General features: G+C 38.0%; 1 protein-coding gene across 13 annotated transcripts in view; it reads left to right on the top strand.

Annotated features, from left to right (window-relative positions):
• The window catches only part of TENM3 (teneurin transmembrane protein 3), a 614,727-nt gene that overhangs the window by 457,204 nt on the left and 140,245 nt on the right, over positions 1 to 17,278 (top strand). The window lies entirely within an intron of this gene.

The following is a 17,278-nucleotide window of genomic DNA, read 5'->3' as shown; positions in this document are numbered from 1 at the left end:
CCACCAAAAACAGCAGCCGTTGACACAATCTCAAGTGTACAGAGCAGTTCCTTATGCCTCCATGGCATGCTGTAACAAAGCAAGGGTGTTACAGAGCTGCGTGTAGACATGACAATGCTTTTTCCATGAATCAGTGTCTACCTTTAGCTCTAATTCTTCATGGATGTAAATTAGGTACTTTGAAAAACGATGTAACTATCTGAGTCATGTTTAATAGGAAAATAGAATTGTAGGACATGTAGGAACTATCAGAGCAATTCCCTGACGCATTCTATTCTTTCCTTAGCCTTTGGTTGTGGAAGCTATAGCTAATGATTCAGAACACTCTTTTCCATTACACCTGGACACATCCTCATTCTCTTTGTCAGGGTGCTTCATACAGCACCACACCCAGACACAAGCTGTCAGATTACAGTAAGATGAGACCTTTTACTCATCTCTAAAACTAAGTCAACTTCATTCTCATTTAGAAGGAATTGTCGCTTAACCAACATCACACTCTAGTGGATCAACACTTTGCTAGTTCAAGGCACTCAAAGGAAATGAGAAAGTTCACAGTAATATAAATTCATTTTCAGACACAAATTTCTAATCCTCATTTGGAAAGTACTCAAGCCATTAACAGAAACTCTCCTAGGTGGCTGTATAAATTATTTATACCTGTCAGAAGTGTGTGGCCAAGAATTAGAAGTGGTTCTGAAATGCACCCGTCATAAAAGCAATATAATAAATTAAGCATATGTGTCTATGGAAGGTTTTTTCTTCCTATAGCACATACCAGTTATGTACATAATTTACATGGGTAGAATTCAAGTTCTGGTTGATAGGTGAGTGCCATTTCTGATGTGTAAGTGACTGTGTCCCAGTAGTTGTTAAATATTTTCAACAGCAGACCTGTTGCCACTTAGTTTTATTTTGATGGTGTCACTTGTAGGAAAGGTTGTGCTCTGGTGTGAGACTGGATTACTGTTAATAATGAGACTGGTACTCTTTGCAAGAACCCCTTGGTGAATAATCAGAGTTTCATTCTTCTAAGTGAAAACTCAAAAATTTCACTTTGTCCACCTTGCTTTTGTTTTCTTTTTAATATTCATTTGTTTGTTTGAAAGACATTGCAATAGAGAGAGAGGGAAAGAGAGAAAAAGACAGACAGACAGACACTAAACAAGCATAGTAGGGAGAGGCAGAAAGATCTTCCATCTGCTGATTTACTGTCCAAGCATACCAACAGCAAGATCTGAGCGAGTCTGAAGCCAGGAGCTAAGAACTCCCATCTGGGTCTTCCACATGGGTGTCAGGGGCCCCAAGCACTTCGACCAGCATCTGCAGAAAGCTAATTGGGAGTGGAACAGTCAAAACTTAAACCTGCACTCCGATAGGAGGTGCTAGTGTTGCAGGTGACAACTTAACTCACTCTACCACAATGCAGGCCCCAGTTGTCTGGTGGCATTAACCTAACTGCTTTATTCTTTGTGTTCTATTGTCACACGCTGTTCCCTTTACTTTTATTTTCTCCATGGTAGTTATTACATAGTAAGTTTATGAGCTCTTCTTACTTCTGCAGGTTTCATCAAGCACTTGTTTTAATCTGGTTTTTATGCTCAGAATAAGAAGATACAATCCTCATCCAACTCTTTCTTCATTAAAGAATCATCTCATAATTTTATTGCTGTATTAGGTACTTAGGTTAGGTACATATGCTTAGAATTGTCACTGGTCTTCCTGCGTCTACGTGACTAATAGTTTCTTTCCCAAATGATATGGAGTTTCATTTCTTCAGCAGTTTGCATGATAGATTTTTGTGACTGGAGATGTTGCCTTCACCCTTGAGAACAACGAAGAAACCACCTGTCTCAGGGAAGGTTGTCCTTTCCTACTGAGTGTGCATGTAAAGCAGGGAGAGAGAAGAGCACTTGCCTGTCCGGCCAGATGAGTCTGATAAAGCCGGAATCAATCAGGAGACCAGTGTCTTCGTCAGATTGATGTCAACCTTTCTCAGAAATGCAACCTCCTGAAATGTCTTTGTTCATCCATTTTTTCCCTGCTCCCTTACTGGTCTCCTTTTATGTAAAGTCAAAGCCTAAGAAAGAAGTTTAAAAAAAAACAGTTTGAGGAATTATTTCTATCCTGAACATTTCCATTCTCACCATAGAATAAAATAAATAGAAGTTAGGAGACTGTGGTTTGAACGAGTCTCTAAGATCAAGTTACCTGAGCACAAATGGGGTGAGCAGCTCCAGAAGAAGACAGAGCAGCACAAGGAAACAGGCACCCAGGTGTGTACTTTGCTGCTTTCTGGTCCTACCAGAATTCAGAGAATAAGGAAAAACTTAAAAAGAAAGTGAAAATTAATTATAATTCCACAGCATGTAAGGTAACCAGTGTTAATACCTTCCAGTTATTTTTCCATGCATATATAGAGCTACTGGTAATATTTATTTTATTTGGAAAGTGACAGAATGGAAGAGACAAACAGCAAGAGAGATTTTCCACCTGCTGGCTCATTCCCCAAGTGACTGCCCTGAACAGGGCTACCCCAAGCTAAAGACAGGAGCCAGGAGCTCCATCTGAGTCTCCCATGTAAGTGGCATGGGTCCAAGCAGTGCTTTCCCAGGTGCACTAGAAGGGAGCTAGTCAGAAGTGGAGCAGCTAGGACTCAAACTATGCTCTGAAATGGGATGCTGGCGTCACTTCCGGGGGCTTAAGGCAGTGTATCACAACACTGATCCCCACAGTCTGTATTTGTAAATGCATTTCACATTAAGGTTTTTCCACATATCATCCATTATATATCACTGATAATATTTTGTTTGGAGGCTATTTTTAATTAACCGGTCCCCTGAAGGTGACTATTTCCTTATGTATGTGGTTTTAAATATATGTTTGGGTGTTCATTTGACTGAAAATTTTCATGAGTATAATTTCTTTCAGAAAAATTTGTTGTGCCAAAGGCTAGACATAAAATAACTTTTGCAATTTCTAGTCATATTAACATTAGTTTATATAACTGGCAATGCAAGTTTGGTATATATATTTATATATTTATTTTATTGTCAGTATTTTCTTTTTTTTTTTTTTGCAACCTTATAATTTCTGCTTTAATGGCAATCGAGTTTAAAAAAATGTACAGTTCCACTTATCCATACTATTCCTTTATAAAAGGCAGATTTCAGGTAAGCTTCTAGATGCATGCATAATGTTGAGGCTAGTATTTTATGGTGGTCCTTGGTTCCTGAAAGCTGAACCGCATCAGTCATGTTTAAACTTTTGTCCAAATATTCATGAAGGATGTTATTTTTGCATAATGAGGTAATCTCAGGGGCGGGCACTCATCATTGTAAGACTGGGTAAATCCACTCATTAAACTGGCATGAGGCTGTGTGCATTTAAAAAGTCACAAGGACTTTAGGGTCAGTGGGTGAGTATTTCGCTGAAGGAGTAACACTTCTATGGAACTGAGCACTTCTCTGTAATAAATACCACAGTAGGTTTGTATAACTGTAAACTGTGTACACAGATAGGTCACTACGGGCTGCTCTGTCACGGAGCTGAGTTCACCTGCAGAACAGAAGCCACCTCTTGGCTAATGTTGCATTTTCAGTAACACAACTGCATTGTTAGGAACAGAGAGTTAATTCTATGCCTTTCAACGGTTCTGGAGACCACTTCTACTTGCAAAGCCAGCGGTTCCTATACTCTTGTTTGTATGTAAAACAGCAGAGAGAGAGATAAAGAGCAGGAGAGCGAGAGAGAGAGAGAGAGAGAGCAAGAAAGATGGAAAATAAGTGCTAGACGCCAAGGATGGCTTTGGCAAACCAGTAAGGCGTGCTGGGTCCCAGGGGGGCAGGTCCTTCATCTGTGTATTGTCAGTATTTTCAACCTTTGCCAGTCTCTTAGGTTAAAAATTTTATTGTTTTAATATATTTCTAGTAATACCAAATATTTTTTCATGCATTTATTGACCATTTATATTACTTTTGTAAATGTGTGTGAACAGGTTACTTTTCCTCAGTTTTTCCATTGAGATAGTTCTCTTCTGTTTGATTGTCTAATATGTTTATTTACTAAGCATATTAATCTTTTTAATATAGTCACTTATATTACATATTTTCCCAACTTACTATTCACTTTGAGCAAAGTCATTTTTGTCATATTCCATATGTAATTTTTAAGTAATCATATTTATAATTTTTTACTTGAGAATTTCTAGCTGTCATGATGCTTGGATGAAGTTTTATTTAATACAGTTCTATTTTTAAGATACATATAAATTTATTCTGATAATGAGGTAGGCATTGTGGTATAGCAGAATAAGCTGTTTCCTGCAATTTTGGCATCCCATATAGGCACCAGTTCAAGTCCCAACTGCTAATGCACATGGAAAAGCAACAGAAAATGGCCCAAGTCCTTAGGTACTTGCCATACCTATGAGAGACCTGGAGAGATTTCTAGACTCCCAGTTTGGCCTGACACAACCATGACTATTGCAGCCATTGGGAGAGTGAACCTGTAAATGGAAGATTGTTTTATATCTCTCATCACTGCCCTCCTATCTGTAAATTGGACTTTCAAGTAATATTTTTTTAAGAATCTGGTATTTACATGGCTGTTCAATAAGCAGCTGCAACTCAACATATTCTTGATCACTGATTGGTGTCATGGATCCACCTTAGATTTTCACTCTAGAAACTCAGTCAAGATGTGCATTCAAGCAAGCTTAAAACAATACATACTTCATAGCAACCTGATGACCAGAACAATAAAAATGAAAAAAAAAAAAGACAAGGGCAAAAGAAAATGAATATGCCTCCTGTGAAAAGAGTTAGAGAGTGCCTTAAGGAAGGTCATCCCTGGAACCGTGAGGAGAAAGCAGGTGAAGGCCATGCCAGTGCCTATAGAATGCTCTGTGTGCTTGACTTGATCTGTGAAGCAGCGTACAAATTGTTTCACTGAAATTTTGTAACTCTTAAGAATCATCTCCACCTACCAGATAGGAAAGCTGTCGTTTAGCTGGGTACACCACATTAGGTCACACAGCTGGTAAGTCGACACCGGCCTGAAGGTGATGAGGCTTTTGAAAAACCAAAATGGGAAGAAATTGAATATATTTAAGAAGAGACGTGAAGTAGAATCACATTGATGTTTTCTAAGATTAATGGAATTCGGGAATGTGTAACTTGATAAAAAGAAATCCAGACTTTCAAACTTTCAGGGACCTTCAGTCACCTAGGACTGTTGTTGAAACGCATCTTCTGAAGTGAGAACTGGGACTGTGTTTCCAGCAGGCTCACAAATGACGCCTCTGTGCTCCGTGGACCACACTTAAGGATCAGGGGTCCTGGCCAGTGCCAACCTATGTTCTGTTTGTTCCCAGGAATTTTCTGTTTCTGTACAATCCAATTCACTAGGCACTAGACACAGTGGCTATAAACACTGAAAATGTGGTTAGTGACTTTGAGGAAATAGACTTTTTGTTTTATTTCTAATCAATCAAGGCAGTCATTTGTGGCTAGTGGCTACCATTGGGACAGTACAAGTCTAGACACTTGTTAGGAAGCTGGTCTTAAGTCCTTTCCTTGGGGATGGAAGAGTGAGTAGAATTGCGAAGCCTTAACCTATATGTAATAGAATAGATGTGCCATGATTTTCTGTATTTCGATTTACAAAATTCACATGGATGTATGGCAAATCTCTTCTCAGCAGCCGCATTGTAATTACTTCTGCCTAGAATGCTTCTCTAAGCATTAATCTTTGAATTGATGTATCCTTACAAATGAACATCCTACCGATTCTTAAGCACAGAGACAGAGATAGAGAATGACAGATAGTGAGCTAGACCTATCAAAAAGATATCTTTAGGGCCAGCATTGTAATGCAGCTGGTTGTCACCACTGACAACACTGGCATCCATTTAATCAGTGACTTTTGACTCTTGGCTGCTCTACTTCCAATCCAGCTTGGTACTAATTTAACTGGAAAGGGAGCAGAGTTTGGCCTAGGTACTTGGGCCCCTACCCCAATGTGGGAAACCTGGATGGAGTCCAGGCTTCTAGCTTCAGCCTAGCCCAGCCCTGGTTATTATAGCCATTAGGTGACTGAACCAGAAGATGAAATCCCTCTGTGTCTCTCTCAGTGTCTCTCCCTATTTCTCTGTCACTCTGCCTTTCAAATCAATAAACCTTTTGTTGTTGTTCTTAGGGTACCTTTGTGAGGCGTGTAGCACAGCAGTTAAATGACATCCACATCTTACATCATCATGCCTAGTTTGATGCCCAGATTCACTTGCGACTCCAGCTTCCTGCTAATGCAAACCTTGGAAAGCATCAAATAGTTGTGAGAGTTAGGTCTTCACCACATGGGAGACTTGGGTTAGGTTCTCTGCTTCTTCAGCCCCAGCCCAAAGCCTCAGTGGTATTTTGGGGATGATTCAGCTGTGTGTGTGTGTGTGTGTGTGTGAGAGAGAGAGAGAGAGAGAGAGAGAGAGAGAGAGAGAGAGAAAATGAGATTGGGAGGATGGGGATGGAGAAGGGGAAAGATCTGCATATCTTGTTAACTCTCAAATTTTTCAAATAAGACGCTGGTCCTGCTTTTCTGGGTCCTAATATATTCATCTTTTTTATAACTTGTAAAGTTTAAAAATATTGATGATGAGCACAAACCTGGAATGATTCAACAAATAAGGGGTTAGTCCACTGCTTGTTGAGGCTTCTGTTTGGGCAGTTATGGAATGAGAGGCTCTTGATTGTTCTTTACTCAAGAAGACTTGCTTCTGGGTGGAGATAACCCAACAGTTTGATATTATCCACATAGAAAAATGCCATAAATCTCATGAAACTTAAAAGTCATTCAAGTATTATTAAATGTTAGTTGAAATTAGTCTTGGAATTACACTAATGGAAGCTGCAACTAAAGGCATTCAAGTCAAACTTCAAGTAACGCTACTAGGGACATTGAACTTGATTAAAATTTTTATGCTGTTAGAGTGTTGAAAAGACCAACACCAAGGATATTTGTATATGTTCTTTAAATTTTAGGAACACCGGCGGGGGTGGAGGAGAATCTTATTACATGATATTATACTAGCATATTCTTTATTATTTTTTTTTTTTTTTGCTTTTCAACAAGATACACACCACACAGATACAAACCACACAAGTTCATGCAATGTAATTCATCTATTTAAAGAATGGAGGGTAATGGTGTTTAGTGTATTCATACTTTTGAAGCTAGTGTTGCAATGAATTTTCACACTTACCATCTCCAACACCAGAAGCCTTTTCTCACTTACATTACTTCCTATTTCTTGCCAAAACCCCAGCAGGTTCCCCAACGCCCTGGAAGTTTATAATTTTTAGAGTGAGTTTATTAAGTCATTGCCATTGACAAATAGTTTGACTTTGTTTTTCTTATGTGCTCCTGACATACATTGCTAGCCAAGGAACTATTGAAATTTTCAATATTCCTTTTCATTTAAAAAAATACATATATAGTTATTTATTTCCTCTGAACAGCTGCTCCCAGCTGAGTCCTGCAATAGATGTTGTCAACTGTGTGCTAAAAAGGTTCTTTGACAATCTAAGCATTCTCTAGATCTAGACAATGTAACCTGTGGAATCCAGGTTCATTGCAGTTACAATTCCTTAGCAGCCATCCATCTCACTCCTGTGACTATTTGCATTTTATAAACATTTTTACCTCCCTTGTACCTTGAAATTGATATGGTATTAGCTATATATATATATGCAACACAGGGTCAGGAGGAAAAATATGCAATCTTTTATGCTCTGTTAAAGATCACCCATCTAAACATATATTTGGTGAGATAAAATGTATTGTGACATTCTTTTTTGGACATGCCTTTGTGATAAAAGAGTTGTTATTAGAGCATACAACATAGTCAAGTAATGAAGTTCATGCCATTTTTTTACTACAGCTTCTTTCCTTAACTCTTAGATGCATTATATTCAGAAAATGCATTTTGTCTGAGATGGAAAGACAGCTTTTTAATACCAATGAAATTCCATCACATTGGAGAAAAAAAGCATTAACTATGCTTTACAGGATGGAAAATTGTGAAACTAAAAATTTGGAATTGATATATTAATATTTTATACTTGGGGACATGAAATTAAGGACATATTTTAAATCTGATTCAATAGTAAATGTAACTCAGAATAAAATAATTTGCCTCTGGGGTAGCAAAAAATACTAATTTGATAAAATATAGTAGGTAGCAAATAAAAAATGGAGAACAGCTAGTAAAAACCCATTCTAGAGAACTGAGTTTTTTCTAAAACCAGCACCTTTTACATATGGAATCCTGCTTTCACATTGTTATAGTCCTCCTGCACCCATTGAAATTTTGGCTCTTTTGGCATGTTTGAACCCTGTCCTGACATTCAGATATGAACTCTATGCATTAATTTGTAGTTTTCTGTGTCCAACATATTATTAGAAACCTTAAAAAGATTGAAAGGTCACTTTAAGTTTATTGTGCAGTCAAGTTTGGGTCAGTGACTTTTACATTTAACCTGGAGAATTTGTACACAATTTTTAAAATTTTAAATTATGGATGCTTTGTATTAGCATAGGATTAAAGTGTTTTGAGTTTGTCTTGTAATATATCATACATTTTCAAATTCAAGAATTCCTTAGAAAGTATGCTCCTCCTCTCACCGTAAAAATAGTTTATTTTACTCTTTAACTTAGTAGATTAAAGCTTTAAGTTTTACTCTTCAGCTTAGTGAAGTGAATAACGTGTTCGAATTATTACATTTAAACAGGCTGTTTTTACTACCTGGTCATGGATATCCTCCCTGACTTGAGAAGCATTTATTTAAAGACAGTAGCAATAAGAAATACCATTAGTTAGCTGAGCTCCAGCGTGTGGCAGGCATAAAAAACAAACTCTGAAAGGCAGTGATGTTTTCTCTGTTTTAGACTATCATTTTTGTGGAGTGTAGCAGCATTTCCTAATGACAAGTGGAAAGCATAATCCAATATTTACCATTTCAGTGCTACGTTGCATGAATATTTAATTGGTGTGCTGTGTGTCATTTGCTTTTACATTAGTAGTACTCAGAGCAGTGTATTCACAGAGAAGTGTCCACATACAGAAGAATGAAAGGAAAAGTAGTTGGTATACTACTGGCACAAAGTTCCCAAAAAACTGCATGGATTGCTAGTAGTTTTAGCACTAAGTTCCTTTTATTCGGTATTCAAAGATTTCATTCTGGAATATAACTGATTAAATAAAATTCAGATGTCCAGAACTTGATTGTTCCCACATTTTAGCGTGTCTGCAGACTGCTTACCTTGTCCCTCTTCCATGAAATAAGAAGTGACTGTCTATTCATTAATCTGTCATTCATTCAGCACTTACTTCATGAGTGACTTCAGTGAGATACCAAGATAGGAGCAGAAGCAAACAAGGTAGTGCAGTCCTTTCCATTTTAGACGTTATATCTTTTGGAAAATGCAAACACTACATAACTGATTTCAATCATGATGCTGAAACCAAACATTAAAATAAGGAGGATGCACAAAGGGAAGAACTGCCTAAATCTGAGCATTACCTTAAGATGCTCTGGCTAAGACCTAAGTGATTACTGGAATTACACGTTTTGGCCAATGCTAACATAGGAATATGTTTTATATGTTTCCCCATATACCTAAAAGTGACTTGGGAAATCAATGGTCAGAAATACTAAAACTTGTATACTGTGTGGTATTAAAAAGTGTAAATGTGTCTTAGGGGAAAAAAAAGTGATACTACTTATTGATTTTCTTTGTTGATTTGGCTAGATTTTTTTATAGTTAATACTCAAAATGCAAAGAGATCAAAGATATGTTATATTGAAAGTTTTTCAGAAGAATTTATAGTCTTCATTTGAGGCGACATCTACTTTGAGAATTTATACCCAAAGCAAAGTATACCTGATTGTCCATGCAAAATATACCTGATTTTTTTCCAAATATGTAAGAGTACTCTGTTAGTCTATTTCCATTAAATTGCATACAAGAGGTCTTCACAACTTATGTGGAAATGCTTACCATGAAAAGAACTATGCGTGAAAAAGTTTTGCACCATGAGCAGCACTGATGGGACTGGTTGGCTGTCTCCTGGGATTGCGACTTCCCCCTAAATGTTAGCCTCCAGCTGATGCTTTCCATTTCCACTTGTAGCACAAAATTCTTTCACTATTTCATCATTTTGAATAAGCCTTTCTTTGCCCCGGAAGGGGAGGACACCTTTCACTTACTGTTCTGCATTTCCAGGAAGATGCAAGGACTATAAACGCTGCCTAGAAAGTAACTACATGCAATATTCACATGAAATGCTACAGCGAGTTTGCCACATTCCGATGTTTGTCTTCTGTGTGTATCTTCTTGTAATTTCCAATATCATGGTCAGTTTAATTCCATTAAGCATGACAGTTATTGACTAGCTCTCCTCGATACTGAAATGGCAAAAATTAGTAAGATGCAATCTTTACCATAGCAATTTCACAATCTTCTACAACAAAATGTAATGTCAAATTTGCATTTCACACCACAGGGTATTTTTAGAATAGTTCCTAAGTACAAACTCTCAAAGCAGCAACATCTGAGTTTGTATCCCACCTCTGTCATTTGCTAAATCTGCAGTCCTGAGGAAGGTGCTTAACCTCAATAAACCTGAGTTTGTTCTTGCTGACGGATAGCAGGCTCCCTATATTATCTACTGTGTATTGAGCTGCTATGCACATGGTAGTACAAGTAAGTCATACACTGACTTCATTTCCTCTGGTTATATTCCTAGGAATGTAATGGCTGAGTCATATGGTTTTTAGATTTCTGAGCAATCTCCATACTGTCTTTCGTAATGATCGTTCCAGTTTACATTCCTGCATATGGTGTGTTAGAGTACCTTCTTTTCTCCACCCCCATCAGAGTTTGATATTTTTGATTTTTGGATGATGGTCATTCCAACTGGGGTGAAGGTGGATTTCCTTTGTTTTGTTCCTTTGTTTGTATTTCCATGATGACTAGTGATCCTGAGATTTCTTTCATGTGTCTGTTGGCCATTTGTATTTCATCCTTTAAAAAATGTCTGTTGCTTGTCCTTTACCCACTTCTTACATTGATTGTTTTTTTTTTTTTTTATTGTGCTGTTTTTTGAGCTCCTGGTATATTCTGGATATTAATCCTTTAGCACTGCCATGATTAATACTCTTTTAACCACCTGGTAAATCAAATATTGTTACCCACAGTCTCTAGAAAGACAAAAATTAGGCCCAAAGAGTCAGTGAATTGTTCAGTGTTAGAAACAATATTTTTAAAGGAGCCATAATCCACGCCTTCTTATTTTGAGTCCACAGCTTTTCCCTACTGCAGTATAGAGCATTTCTCAAAATATCTATGAATTTAAAGACGGTTAATGGATATAATAAATAAGATTGAATGGCAAAATAAAAACACATATATTTTTGTACACTTGTTCTGTTGAGAAAGGTCTCCATAGTTAGAATGCTTCTGACACCAGACCACTAACACTTCATTTACAAAAAGGATAATTTTTTTTACCACAGTTTCAAACCTATGTTTTAATAACATAGTTTACTGTTGCTGCATTGTTCTGTTGTCTTCTGTTTGGATCAGGGATGCTGATTTTTCCTTAAAGATAACAAAATTTCCTTTTAAAATGATTTGATTGAAATGTTTAATTCATTGCAAAGAAAAGTAGATGTGTGTTTTTATTTATAAAAGTAATATTATAGAAGGTTCAAATTCTATCATAAAAGTGATCACCACGCTTTAATAAAATGTGTGTGAATCACTGCTGAGTAGTCTGAAACCCGGAGGCCTTTTCCTTGGGTTTCTTGTCTCATTCTAGATCCTTAACCTTTTCATTAACTACATTTATTGTTTTAACAAGCCAACTGCATGATGTAATTAGCCTATGTGAGTTACGTAGAATTTGTAAGTGAAACCTAGCCATATTACTTTATCCATTTCCAATATTCACAAATGTTATCACCATTGTCTATTTTTAGTAGAGTAATATTTTTAGGTGCTTTTTACTTCAAAAAAATCCTCCCTCTTCTTAGAAAAGAACTGCATAGAGAGAAGCAGAGGATGTTTAAAGTAGGAAACTGGGCCATTTATTTTTAGAAAAGGAAACTGAGACCACCAAATACAGAGGCAGCTGACAGGATGAGCAAATCCGTGGTCAGTGATTGTTAGAAGTTTGCTCTTGTCAACCACGTGCGCACATCCTCACAAATCAACTGTTATCTCCTAGAGGAAGCTATACAGTTGTGAGGGATTCTTTTTCTGGGTTTTGCCATATTTTAATATATTCACATTCCTCTAAAAATCTCCATATTTTGAGTAGTTGAAGTTTTTAAATGGTGATTAAAGTGTCAAGATTTCAGAGAATTATAGTTTTGCAAGTCCTGTGCTTTGCTACTTTTTTAGAAGCCTAAACAAGCTAACATAGACGTAGAGATAGAGATATATAGATATATGTTCCTGTAAGTCACTGATATTCATAAGCATTTATTACATAGAGGCACTATGCAGGGCAGGCATCCGGCTCACCAGCCATAGTCGCCACGCCACTTGGGATGCCAACATGCTGTCTCACAGTGCCTGGTTTGAATCTGAGCTGCTTCACTTCCAGTCCGGCTTCCTGCTTGTGAGCTCCGTGGCAAGTAGGAGGTAATGGCTCAAATAATGTTTTACTGCCGCTCATGTGAAAGATCCAGATGGAGTGCCAGGCTCCTAGCTTCAGTCTGGTCCTGGCTGTTAACATGCATTTGGAGAGTGAACTGACAGATGGAAGAGGTTTCTCTCTCTCTTTTCCTTTCAAATTAGGAAAGACAGATAAAGCAGTGTATAGCTCCTACAACTGTTTTGAAGAAAGGGAATCCAGATGAAATCTGAGTTGGTGCTGCATGTCACTGAGTAATGAGATGGATCCATAAGCTTTCACTGGCAAAGCTGCTGCCGTCACTCACAAATCCTGCACATATATCACAGATAGCAGACTCAGTCTTTTGGCACAGATGGCACAGTATACACATCATGTACATGACGTCATTCTGCATTTTGAGTGTTCAGGAAATGCATGTTCATCAACACATATTCTTGAAGGTGGTCTAGCTGATGATAATGACTGGTGATATAGCTTAAGCATTGTTCTTTCCAGTAAGTTGGAGAGTGAATGCTTCTCTCATTCCAGAACAGACTACAGAGACAAGAGAAAACTAATGGAACATTAGGAAAGCAGTACGTTTGCGATATCCTAACTGAATTCCCTCGGTGATAGAACGGCTTGATTTTTGTAAGATGCTGTCAGCCTCCTCATTGGCTGTCAACGAACAGCTGGAATTACTGTTCCCTAAGCAGCAGCCATGGACGTCTTATGCTGTATTTGCAGAGATAAGAAGGGAAATAAGTGCAATGAAATTTACAAGTCAAATTTTAAAAATATTATCATTTATCATTAAAATGAGTCACATGTTCTGGCAGAAGGAAACCCACAAAACTAAACCACTGTTTATCCTCATTAAGACATTTTGATAACCAGTGTGACTCTACATCCCTCTTAATGACATTATAGGGCAGAGATGGGAGGAGGGTGGAAAGGAAAAACAGCATCAAAATATAACATATTGGCAGCCTTACTTTACCCATTCTGCTCCCCTCAGAAGACCCTGTTGGTGTTTTTGCTTCTGAATGGTGTCCTGTAATAGTCAGAGGAACTTCCTGCATTGAGAGCGTATTCCTTTCACCATCGAAATATCCTGTGATTATCAAAGCATAAGGCTCTCTCTGAGAAACAACCAGAAAGCAAAGCAACATGAAAGCTGTCAAAAGAAATACTGATTTGAAAAAAAATAAAACCTTTTGGGTCAGCAAGGTATAGACTGTTGAAATAACATTACCCTTAAAAGTTAATAACAAATAATAATGAATTATGCCAAAATATTGCCTAACACATTCTGTCAACATGTATATGAACACAGCAGGAAATCCAAAACAAAAGCTAATTTATGGAAAACTGTGTATTCCTAATGACAGTTTAGACCAGTAGGGGTCCAAGTTACAAACTGCAGCTTTTACATAAGACACTCTCATTTTACATTGAAAACTTGCTTGCTCTCTGGAAGCCAATATCAAGTCAAATCATTGCTCGGTATTTAAAAGCACCTTAAATTTTTTTCTGTAAAATCTAATCATTCCACATGTCTGTCAGGCGTGTTTATATATTCATGAAGTTAAAAATGAAATGGAAGAAAAAAATTTCTTTCAAATTCCAAAAGACCCAGGGAATTGTATTGATTAAATATAGTGTGATCCTTTGTAACTTGGTTTTTGGAAGAAAAACAGTACCAGCACTGATGTTCTAATATGTTGCTATCTTACTGATACCAGATATTGTTTTCAGTGCTCAGGGATCTAATCTAAATATTAATGCTTTAAAATATATTGGCATAAAGAATATAAAAAACGTGGAAGAGGGCTTAGATATCATTTTGTGTTAAGCCCTCTGAAATTTCAGTGAAGTCCAATAATTTCCCAACATTCCATGGTTTGTACGAGCCAGAATGAGATGGGACTCAGGTGTCAATATAAATGCAAGGCCATATGAGGTGCCATAACTTTAGATGAAAACAGAGCCTTTGACTTTAAAAAGTCAGATTGAGATTTTTGCTAGGCCTGCAACTTCTGATAACACATTCTTCATGAATCTCTCTCAGAAAGACCGTTTTGGGGAACGTATATACCATGATGGATCTGCGGTTTGTGATAAGCCAGGGAAATTCCAGACTTCCTCTTGCTCAGGAGAACTTTGTTAGAAAAAAAAATGGAATTGCAGATAATTTCAGAATTGTATCTTTTTTAAAGTCAGACTTTCTTACCAGACTCTAGTCCCCACGTTATCTCATACTTTTGTCCTTGTGAGAATGCTCATTTGATTTTGTAATATTAAACAGCATTTAGCCAATAACGGCACACCTGCCAGGCCTGGGCTGCCTGGTGCCAGGAGCCCAGAGTGTTCCCTTCAGGGTTCCAGTGGCACAAGCTGCCTTCAGGTTACGATGGCAAGGGTGCTTGCCTCTGTGTTCCCTTCACATCTCCTGCAGTTGGCTCCAAGATTCTGGCAGATTGCTGGACGATGTCACCAGCTGTCACCTCCCCTCCTTCCCAGCCACAATTGGCAGCATCTGAGAAGTCAGGCATGCCAGTTGAAATAATAGTAGCTGTGGTAACAACTTCAGTGGCATGGTCCCCAGAGATAAGATCAAGGTTTGGCACCGTTTTTGCTCAACAAACCTAAAAATGGCATTGAATTTGCTACCTGGTCGTGCATAATTTTCTTTAATTACTCATTTTCAGTTTGGAGTATTCTGCTCTCGTGTCGAACCAGCATACACTGGTCAAAAGCAATGATGAGAAACCTCTTTATATGGAAAGGGGGTACAATAACTATAATACCATGAATTCCCTTCATTCCCATCAGCCTTGGAAAGTAAAAGAAACGTGTGCTATAATTTCTCTCACTTGAATCATCTTTGAATGTGAACGTTGATTTAAAATTTTTACTGATGTATTTTTATATCAGTATTGTCTCAAAATTATTTCAGATGAAGTTTATTTCTCAACATTTGTTAGAAAAATCTAGCAAAAATGACAAGGTTATAGAATGGTTTGCTTGTAAAATTTTAATGCACAGCATCTTCAGGATAGTCCAAGCACACTGTAGAACACCTGAGAAGACAGAATCTGGCAATATTTGGATGGGAGTGGAGGGTTTGGGGTTATTCAATAGCTGAACATCTGTGTGAGCCACTCTGATATTTCATATGTTCATAACTTTTTATCATTCTTTTTATCAAAAGAATGTGTACTGATTTTTGTCAATGACAAATGTCAGCTGTTAGAAGTAGTGTTGACTATCCAGGAATCATCTCAAAAATCTACGTTCTTCTGCCCTGGGTAAGCAGGAGCGGTTTCATGAGGTGCCATCCAAGGCTCCTTCTGACTGCTAGCATAAATTTTCTCCCAAGTCACTCCCAGTTGCCAAAAATCAGTTCAGCCAGAGAGCCAGACTTCCAAGATTAACTCAAATGAAAGCTCCGGCGGTGTGGCCTAGCGGCTAAAGTCCTCGCCTTGAACGCCCTGGGATCCCATATGGGCGCTGGTTCTAATCCCGGCAGCTCCACTTCCCATCCAGCTCTCTGCTTGTGGCCTGGGAAAGCAGTCGAGGATGGCCCAAAGCTTTGGGACCCTGCACCCGTGTGGGAGACCTGGAAGAGGTTCCTGGTTCCCGGCTTCAGATCGGCACACACCGGTCCATTGCGGCTCACTTGGGGAGTGAAACATCGGATAGAAGATCTTCCTCTCTGTCTCTCCTCCTCTCTGTATATCCGGCTTTCCAATAATAATAAAATCTTAAAAAAAAAGTCTTAAGTGCATGTTAGATGTTTATTAATTTTCCTCTCAGCCTCATCTTTCTCTCTACCATCAAAGTACATGCTGTTATCTTCTTGCTGCAAAAAAGTGTCTGTCTACTTCCTGCTCAATTCCTAGGATGTGAAAAAAAAATCAAATATGAGATGTTTTTGGTAAAAGGATACAAAGTGCTTTGGAATACAGAATAGGTGTGAATTGCAGAAAGTCTACGTACCAAAATGTCATTTGAACCAGACTCAAATATATTAGTAAGATCTAATCAGACAGATCTTGGGATGGATTGAAAGATGGAAGACACAGAAGCAAGAAAACTCATGGCATGATTTAAGTGATGGAAATGTACATCTGACCAACTCATGGGGTCTGAGAAGGGGAGACAGAGAAGTACATTCATGAGCATTGATGAGAAGATCTATGTCAGATCATCTGAGATGCTCTTTGTAACAATGACTCCAACAAATGTGCCTGTAGTGGGTTGAGGGTGGGACAGAAAAATTAGCTTGGAAGGCCTCTTCCAAAGTCAATTTCAGCAGAGGGTGCTTAAAACAAAGAACAGGAGGCTGCAGCATTAGGAAACTGTTATTCAGAGAACAGGAGAGAAACACCAAATGAACCAGCCCGAAGAATTCATACTAGTTTTGTCTGAGGTGTAGAACCATTTAGATAAGCCAATTGGAGACTCAAGTTGTGCATGACAAGTTTTGCAACACTGTGTGCATTTGTTACTTATAGAAAGTGAAACTGAAATACACAAGTTTAAATGAAGGCCTGGAGTAAGGAGTGAAGCTGACAGCAAAGCAAATGCAATAAGCAG

The sequence above is a fragment of the Ochotona princeps genome, chromosome 11 (genome assembly GCF_030435755.1).
Source record: "Ochotona princeps isolate mOchPri1 chromosome 11, mOchPri1.hap1, whole genome shotgun sequence".
Taxonomy (NCBI): domain Eukaryota; kingdom Metazoa; phylum Chordata; class Mammalia; order Lagomorpha; family Ochotonidae; genus Ochotona; species Ochotona princeps.
The sequence above is the reverse complement of the archived record's forward strand: the minus strand, read 5'-3'. Positions and strand labels throughout refer to the sequence as shown.